Below are 9,622 nucleotides of genomic sequence, written 5' to 3'. Positions count from 1 at the left end.
TGTGCAGCAGCTTAGAGCGCGTAGCCGCGTTTCGATAAGGGCGAAAGGGGAAATGTCTCCTGCAAATAGCAATAGGTGCGGGTCAGAGAACTGCACGTCATAAAGAGTCCAGGGTCTCGCACTCCTGCAAACCTCATATTCTCAGCGTAGCTAAGCTATGTTAAACCACTGATATCAATTCTGTTTAAACAAAATGTTGAGGTCATTTTATTCTAGCCAAGGTTATTGAACCATTTAGCCTCTCTGCGATTTCAGAGAGTTGACTCAGGCAGAACGATGACTCACTGCCGATGGAGTTAACTATAGGGCAGTTATGTTCAACAAATACTACCTTGAACATAAGAATCACTGAACCTACTCAAAGTTCGCATGCCTGGATTATAAAGTACAGCTTCCTACATCGAAATCTTCATGCACAAAGAAAGTGTAATGAGTTAACTTAACAGGCGCATTGCCAGAATATTATTTCAGTTAAATATAGCTTTGTGGTGCATTAGCTAGAGTGCAACGTTTGTGGTTTGAATGGGCACAAAATCGCAGTCGCTGGCATGGTATATTTTCCAGAGTAAAGAAAAAGTACGATCACAAAAAAAGGAAACTGCAACGAAACAAAACGAAATAGAGAAACAACATAATTGTTGTAGCTCGTTCATAATTCAATAAGGCTTTTTAATGGCAGGAGCTGCAGCAAGATTTTTGGTTGCCTGTAAAAAAGCAGTTCGAAATTGCAACGCCATATAACTTTCCAACCTCTCCTACAAATTAGTATTTCCATAAATTATAATTTATTGCATTGTTTGTACTCCTGCTACACATATTTTTACTTCAGGAGAACATGGGGAAGTATCATAATTACTCGTACAAAAGATATGCAGAGAAAAATTTGTTTGCTTTTTTCTAATGGCATATCACATTTTACTGGAACTTACTTTCGTATCTTAAGGACACGTACTGTGAACTCGCTAGTAATGGTAGTTAATCATTACTAGAATTTCAAATTTCCTTACCATTTGAAGTAGGATCTGGTGAGGTAGTTTCTGAACTTACAATGAACCTATTCTTTCTTTCACAGCAGAAAAGCCACTGTTTACGAAGGTAACTTAGTACTACTTTCACATACCAACAAAACAGCAGAAATTGTACGAAAAAATATTTGAATGAGGGGGAAGGACATACAGGTACACGTAAAGGGTACGTTATTCCATTATTCCTGATGTTTGTATGTTTTTTCTCTTGTTTTCTGCAAGTTTTATCATCCGGACGATTGCGGTGAAATAATGGAAAGTGTGTTGGCATCATGAAAAGAAAAAAAGAAGTCCAGCATGGTTGTCGAACTTTTTATGACACTGGCTAGACACGAAAACAAATCCTGTACTCGGCTTTCAAACAAGCTTCTTTTTTTTCTGATACGTGTTACGCGGTCATGTATGGTGCAACAGTAATTTAATTTGCCTTAGGTAGGCCATACCTTAGGCAGTTCCGAGGCCTTCAATGCAGACTTAAAGACCGGAGATATTCTAAGCTGTTGTGGCGCCGTTATTACCAATTAAATCCTCTCAGCTCCTCTTTATGGCGACACATATTTTCTTTTTTTTTTTCTAGTGCTCAGGATCAAGTATGGTACACCGAACTAATGTATTTTCTTTCACAATTGGTACACAAATCGCTAACGTAGGGAAGTAGCGTGCAGCTGTAATCTTCTGTGACATTTAAGTGGTGTTGCTTCAAAGATATGTTGGCTGCATAGACGCTGGACTGACAGTATTTTGTGGCCAAATTAAGGGTATGTTTATTATGCCTGTCGATAAAAATCCCTCACGGTAAAATATATACCAAAACAATAGGCCAGAAAGCCACCTCTAAATGGCCCATTGGTACCCCTCGAGAGTGATGACATGGATGGTGTAACACTCATTGGAGGCTAAAGTATTTCAATGAGGTAACACTTCGAACAAGCTCTCAGAAACTATACACCGCTCGTCTGTGAAACATACAAAAAAGGACATAAGTCGGGCACAGAAAAAAAGTATTGGGTTCCCACGAAATGTGGCAATAGATGTATTGTTATTTGTATGGTGCTGATTATGATGTTTCTCCTTTACAAATACCTGCAAACTTGAGAAGTTCATTTACTTTCTTACATATATACCTCAGTCGCTCTTTATAATAAATTTCACTGTGAACTTCTCTCACTTCACAGCGTGCCCAGCCCATATCGCCCTGCACAGCTTCATTTGTAGTCTTCCCGTGAACGCCCAATGCGAAACGTCCTGCTCACCTTCGGTTGCTATCGAGTCCTGATTGTACCCCTGATTTCCAGCAATCAACCACATTTTTATTGTTTTTTCTTTTGTAAATAAACAGAAATCATAGCAAAAGCAAAAGGCTACACAGCCTGACAGATGCTTTTGCTCCTAGATACAGTTCAGCACAGAGTGATAATACAAGTCGATAAACAGCAACAATATACAATATTTAACATAAGATAATCATTTCACAATCTAAATTTTCTTTATAGAAATATAAAAAACAAAAAAAACAAGAAATATCACAGGGTAAGGAAAACCAGCAAATGAACATACATATACTATGAGCAGCAACAAAAAGAAATAATGTGCGCTCAGAAATAAAACACACAGTAAACGTTGAGCAATTTAAAAGGTGAATACACATGGAAGTTGTAATCAACACTTAAAGAGTACCTTAACATATTGAATGCAGTTTTCTAGAACAATTTGTTTATTTCTAGTTTCGGAAATTTGTTTATTTGGGTCAAGAAAGTTTTCAAGTTTATTAAGCAGACTGGGTATTTGGTGCAGAATATGCTGCCGACCATAGGCAGTTCTAATTTTTGGTGTTGTACTTTGTGTACGGAGGCAGTATTGAACACATCGAAAAAAAACTGTACGTGGGGTACAGTTTTTTATTTTGGATATGCAAAAAAAGCTTAAGATAATAGGTTTGGTTAGCTTGTAATATGAGATCTTTTGAAAATAGCGGACACGTGTTGAGAGTTTTCCGGTGATTATAATATCCCTCAAATATTCGTAGTACCTTTTTTGTAATTTTAGTAATGTGGTATAATTCTGTGCTGTCGTTGTGCCCAAGATCAACACGCAGTATATGCCTCTACAATAGAAGAGTGTATAATATAACGCTTTCTTGAGCCAAAGTGGTAATGATCGACTTACTCTCTACATACAACCAACACTTTTATTTATTTCTAATGCTACTTTATATATATGTCCATTCTATGACAGGTCTTCCTCGAGCCATGCGCCCAAAAATTTTTGAACCTTAAGTTGCTCAAGCGTCTGGCCCTGAAAAGAAACATTCAGGCTCATTTTCCGTGGCTCATTGAGAGGTGCAAACAATATGTATTTAGGTTTACTCGCGTTTAGCCGTAACTTCTTGATTTTAAGCCAACACGACATATTTATTTACACAACCTTCAAGGTTAGAAACGTAAGCACCAGCAAAAAACATGTTAGTGTCATCGGCATACACAATTATTTTAGGGGAATCCAGAATGCGACACATGTCATTTACATAAATTATGAGCAGTGGACCGAGTAGAGATCCTCGTGGGACACCTTTGTTTACCTTAGCATGCGAGGATGTCTCCTGATTAATAACTGCATATTGGTAACGGTCTGTCAAGTAATATTGTAGTAACCTGTTGGCAATACCACGGACGCCGCAATCATTAGGTTTTTGTAGAAGAAGGCTATGACACACGTTATCGAATGCTTTACTGAAATCTACAAACGGTCCCAGCGTGTAAAGCTTTCCCTCAAAATTGTTTAGCATCTCACTTTTAATGTCGAGTAACGCAAGCACGGTGGATTTGCCCTTTTTAAAGCCAAAGTAGGCCTATTGTTAAGATAATATACTTATTAAAATTTTTGCACTCGGATATTAAAAGCCCTTTCCAACACGTTCGACAGCACCGGAAGTAGGAGTATTGCTCGATAATTTGCGATTTCATTGTTATTGTCACCTCTAAAGACCGGACAAGCACGAGCTGTTTTCATTTGATCAGGAAAAACGCCAGTAGGGAAAGTTAAGTTGATAATGTATGCGAGCGCGGGCGATATCACATCAGCAACGTGTTTTATTTGCATAGGTTTGATGGTATCATGTCCTGCCGCACAGTTGTTTTTTATCTTGATTATAATTCTTCATTCCCACGACATGATTGAATGCAAAACTATAGAGTTAGGTAAATCGCGGTCATTTATTGATATTCTGGGATCATCGTCAACACATATCTCATCGTAACCACAACTAGTAACGAAGTAACTTTCAATTCATTTGCAACCTCTCTGTAGCCAAGGCCGCAAGGGTTAGCTAGAATGCTAGGGACGGGGTTTTGCCTTATTCGACTGGAAAGATTTCTAACCTCGTTCCAAATTTTCCTGGCATCATTATTTATTTTACAAAATAGATTCTCATAATATCTGCATTTTGCACACCTTAATTCAACATTTAGCTGGTTTCTGTACTTTTTGAGCTCAATAAATAAATTTTTGTCGCGTGTTTTTACAAATTCATGGTACATGCTATTCTTTTCGTAAGTTGGATATTAGTTATCCAGAGTTCTCTAATTTCGTGCCGTTTTACGTACCTTACAGATACCGGGAATGCATCATTATAACATTTTATTAGTTTCGACATGAATACGTTATATGCCAAGTTAGGATCCTTTTGAATAACATGGTTTGAATAACATGATGCCGGAATATTTCTAGTGTCCTAGCGTTGATCTGGCATGACCGTACTTTTTCATTGCCTTCGCGACTATGATTGGAAGATTAAATGACCTGCCCAGCGCGATTTCTTTCTCTAAGTATCTATTACAATATTGTCTCTACCCATTTGATCTCTGATCCCAAAGCGCCCTCTTTCCCTCTCTTAAAGTTATGCAGAACATTCTTTGTTCTATTGCTCTTTGCGCAATCCTTAATTTGTTTCAAAGCTTCTCTGTCAGTCTCCAAGTTTATGCGCCATATGTAAGCACCAGTAAAATGCACTGATTGTATGCTTTCTTTTTTAGTGTTAACGGAAAGCTCCCAGACAGGATCTAACTATGTCAGCCATGTGTGATCCAACCCATTTTTATTCCTCTGAGAATTTCTTTGTCAAGGTAAAATTTTCCTGTGATTAGTTGACCCAGGTACACGTACTCCATCACAGACTCTAGAGGCTGACTTGCGATCTTGATCCCGTGTTGACTTGAAAGGTTATTTATCATTATCTTGGCCTACTACATATTATTCCTCACCCCAACTCTTACACTCTCCCTATTATGGTCCTCAAACATTTGTTGTAACTCGTCCACAGTGTTGCTGCATAGCACAATCTCATCGCCAAACTGAAGGTTGCTGAGGTATTCACCGTTTATCTTTACTCCTAAACCTTTCCAGTTTAACAGCTTGAACACTTCTTCCAAACACGCAGTGAATAGCATTGGAAAGATTGTGTCTGCTTGTCTTACCCCTTTCTTTATAGGTATCTTACTACTTTTCCGGTGTAGAATTAATGTGGCTGCGGAATCTGTGTAGGTATTTCCCACGGTATTTACGTTAGCGATCTGTACCGATTGATTACGCAATGCCTCAATGACTGCTGGTATTTCTACTGAATCAAAAGCTTTTCATAATCTCTGAAAGCCATAAAGACAGCCTTCGTGATCTCTGCAGATGTCTCGATAACTTGATTTATGACAGGGATGTGGTTCATTGTAGAGTACTCTTTCCTGAAGCCAGCCTGTTCCCTTCGTTGGGCAAAGTCCAATGTTGCCCGCATTCTAATGGAGATTATTTTGGTAAATATTTTATGAAATACTTGGAGTAAGCTAATGGGCGTATAATTTTTGAGTTATATTACGTCGCCCTTTTTGTGGATTAGTATAATGTTTGCATTCTTCCAGTTTACTGGGACACTTGCAGTCGATAGACACTTCGTATAGACAGCTGCCAGTTTTCCTGGCATTATCTCTCCTCCATCTTTGAGTATTTCGAATGTTATTCCATCCTCTCCGGCTACTTTTCCCCATTTCATGCCTTCTAAGGCGCTTCGGACCTCATCTCTAGTTATAGGAAGAGTTTCTGTATACCGTTATTGCTTCAAAAAGAATACACCTGATCCTCTGGGTACTGTACAGGTCAGTATAGAATTCTTCTACTGAATATATTTTACATTCCAGATTGATGATGATATTACCCTGCTTAACTTTCAATGTATACATGTTGGTTTGTCCTGTGACAAGTTTCCTGCTCACCGATTTCAGACTGCGTCAATTTTTTAGGGCTTCTTCAGTCTTTCTCACGTTATAATTTCCAATATCGCTTATTTTTACTTTGTTGATCAGTTTTCACGGTTGCGCGAATTCTATCTGATCTCTTGAGTTTGACACGTTCATTCTTTGTCCTTTCTTTATTAGGTCCTTTGTTACTTGGGAGAGCTTGCCCACCGGTGGCCTTGGTGCCTTGCCTCCCACTTCAATTGCTGCCGCTGAAGCCAGCCTTCTTACGGTTTCATTCATTACGTCTTTGTCATCATCATCATCTCTCTGTTCTAAGGCTGCATCTTTGTTTGCAAATGCCAGCCTAGATTTGCCTGCTTTCACCCTCACTGCCTCCAAGTAGACCTGTTTATTTCTGACCAATTTCGCTCTTTTTCTGTTCAAATTGAGGTTAATCTTAGGCCTCGCTAACCTATCATCACTTCACTTTACCCTACCGAACACTTCTAACTTCTACATCCTGCACTATGCTGGGAGGAGCAGAAAGTATCAAATCAAATTAAGGACATCAAACTTCTACTTCGCACGAAGTGTGAACAACATAATGTAGCGTGAGGTTATATTCCTCAACAAGACGCGCAGACGCTAATCATAGCAGCTACCCGGCTTCTTCATTATTCATCCCTTACAGTCGCCCACTGTCCGAGACGCTGTATAAGCATTTCTATAAGCGCCGCCTCGGATAGTCCGGAATTATCGGAAACAGAAAATGCAAGAGGCCCACTGACAACTTTATTCGAGTGAGAGCGACATACACTATACATGCTCTTCCCAAAGTGCAGGGGCACCATTCAGCTTGGGCGAAGTACAAATGGCGATTGCCGTAACTGCCAAGATCACTGTAGACTGTGACACGTGCTAATCAATCAAATCAGCGATTTCGACCGGATATGCCACAGCTCTGACGAACTTTCTAATTCGTGACGTAATTGTGATACGCGGTGTGCCGCGCTTCTTCCTGACCAAATCAGGCGTTAACTTTTCTCCTAAATCCATAGCATACATCCTGCGCCTGCTTCTTGTCCCAGCTCAAGTTCACCGCATCGCCCCATTCCGAGACCAACAGACTCATCGTTCTCCTCAACATTACCCTTACTAACATTCTTGCATGATGGTATCCGCTAACTACCCCGATAATGCGAGCAATTCGCGTAGAATATTTCCTGAGTGGTACTATTGCACACTGCATCTGACATTTTTTTTCTACACAACCAATCCCAAGTTCAGCATTGGATAATTTTGTCGCTGCAACCTGTACTAATTATTAGGGAAGTCAGACCTTTGCATGGCCACTACGTACGAGAATGCGTCCCTAATATGCATCCCTGTTTCAAGACAGCCGGAAACAGCTTTACGACCAGCAAGCTCTACCAGTGACTAGGGAAGCCACACCTTCACCTGGGCTCGCTGCGTTCGGGACCTTCCCGTAGTATGCATCCGAAATATGCAACCGTATTCGAAGAGAACCAGAAGTGACTGTACCACCACCAAGCTGCACCAGCGATCAGTGAAGCTGCGCCTTTTTTGCCTCGGCTCAGCACTAGCGACATCCCCAGGACAACTGCTTTCTTCCGGCTGCCCTGCCGCTTTCTGTTCCACATGCCGATACGTGGCGCTTTCTGAAAAGCCATTTTTACAGTACACGAACCGATAGCACGTCCTTCACCATATCACTGTCGTCACGTGCGAGATAATGCGGTCCAGCCGCACTAAGTTGTCTGTCCCATTGAGCCATTTCTGCGCTCATGTGACCTCATGCGTCAAGGTTTGCCACCCTCTCGTCTACTCTTTTTAAACGTGCCGTGACTGCGTCTATAGCGCCACAGGTTCTGCAGCGTGATGCTTGAAAAAGACATCGACCACTGCTTGAACTAGAGACGAATGCAGACAGGTTTTACATTGCCGGTGTCCCATCCCTAATGTTATGTCGAGCATCAGAATTGGTTGTAATTTTCCATTTACTAATTATCTTAGCCATTCTATGCAATGACCATAGTCGTTTTACTGTACACCAGATGGTGTAGACCTAGGTACAATACACTGTACAACACGTAGTTGTAGATAACTTCACAAATCATTTTTTTTTCTTGCGCCCGTTCCGTACCTATGAAGAAAAAAACCCAATGGACATGTCATATAAATTTCTGTTGAACAGCGGCAATAAGAACCATGCCATGTTCGCCTTGCGATTCTCGTTACCGTCATCATCATCTTGGTGCTGTCGTCAAATATACTGCTATTCGATTTACATTAACGTGTTTGTATGTGTTCATTGTATCTATGGTATATAACTTTTAACAACAGCAGGCAGCCAACTGCCCGGTAAATGCTTCGCATGAGATTGATTTTGGTGATCTAAACATTTGTTCCTTCTTTTGATGTATTACATAAGCTCCCTAGTAGAGGCTCGTTATCCTCGGTGAAGAAAAGATGAGATGTTCATAGCTGTTGAAAACTACAGGCACATTATTCCTAATTTTTCGCGAAACTCTGTGTGTAGATTTATAATCACATATACTATGAATTATCTATACAGCTATACCGCAGCATTTAGAGCGTATTAAAAAACAGCTCTGTAATTTATCTCGGAGCCTTACAAAAATTTCAAGGCTACCGAGAGCAAAATGTGAAAAAAAATCGAAGGTGATGTTATCTTGCCCAAAAATGTGTGTATCTTACCTACCCACGTTGTAATAAATTGCAATTTAGAGAAATCATTATTAACGGGAGAGGTTCTAATGTCTACAGTTATATCAAGTCGCGATTTAAAAGGGTAGTCATCACACATGCATTTGAGGTTCATGCTGCAGCTGCTTGTAATAAACAACATTACTGAAAACAATGTTGCGCTTCAGCCAAGCTGGACAATTCTGCTGCCTCTATATTTCGTATATGTTTTCCAGCACTTGCTTTGTGTTTCTGATCGTATCTATTTCTTATTATAGAAGATACACGTTGCGGAAGACTACAATTTCGTGGTCGTTCAAATGGCAACCGTTGCATTCCGGCAGTTGAATTACAAAGTAAAGAAATTTGCTACCGTGAACTTAAATCATATGCAGACCATGTCTCTTCTATCATATGTACCCTCAGTGTCTTGGTGAATAAGAATACATAATTAAGGAGATACACTTCATAATCTGTACAAACGAATGAAACGGCTACATAAAATTCAAGTATGAATAAATGCTTTAAAAGAGTGCTTTGTTTCTTACTTATGTTCAAAGTACAAGTGAAAGTTAAGATAGAACAGAACAAGTGGCATTTGGTGAACCTAGTCGCCGTATTCCTTTCCGTCGGGAGTGCGTCAACATT

The 9,622-nt window shown here is 39.9% G+C and overlaps 1 long non-coding RNA gene across 1 annotated transcript; it reads left to right on the top strand.

Moving 5' to 3' along the window:
• The first annotated feature begins 407 nt into the window (after positions 1-407).
• Positions 408-9,483, top strand: LOC142591154 (uncharacterized). The gene is made up of 3 exons (XR_012830362.1): positions 408-576; positions 1,073-1,191; positions 9,253-9,483. It is a non-coding gene; the product is annotated as an uncharacterized LOC142591154 (long non-coding RNA).
• The last annotated feature ends 139 nt before the right edge of the window (positions 9,484-9,622 follow it).

Source organism: Dermacentor variabilis, chromosome 8 (assembly GCF_050947875.1).
Source record: "Dermacentor variabilis isolate Ectoservices chromosome 8, ASM5094787v1, whole genome shotgun sequence".
NCBI classification, from domain to species: domain Eukaryota; kingdom Metazoa; phylum Arthropoda; class Arachnida; order Ixodida; family Ixodidae; genus Dermacentor; species Dermacentor variabilis.
This window is presented reverse-complemented; position numbering and strand designations above follow the sequence as displayed.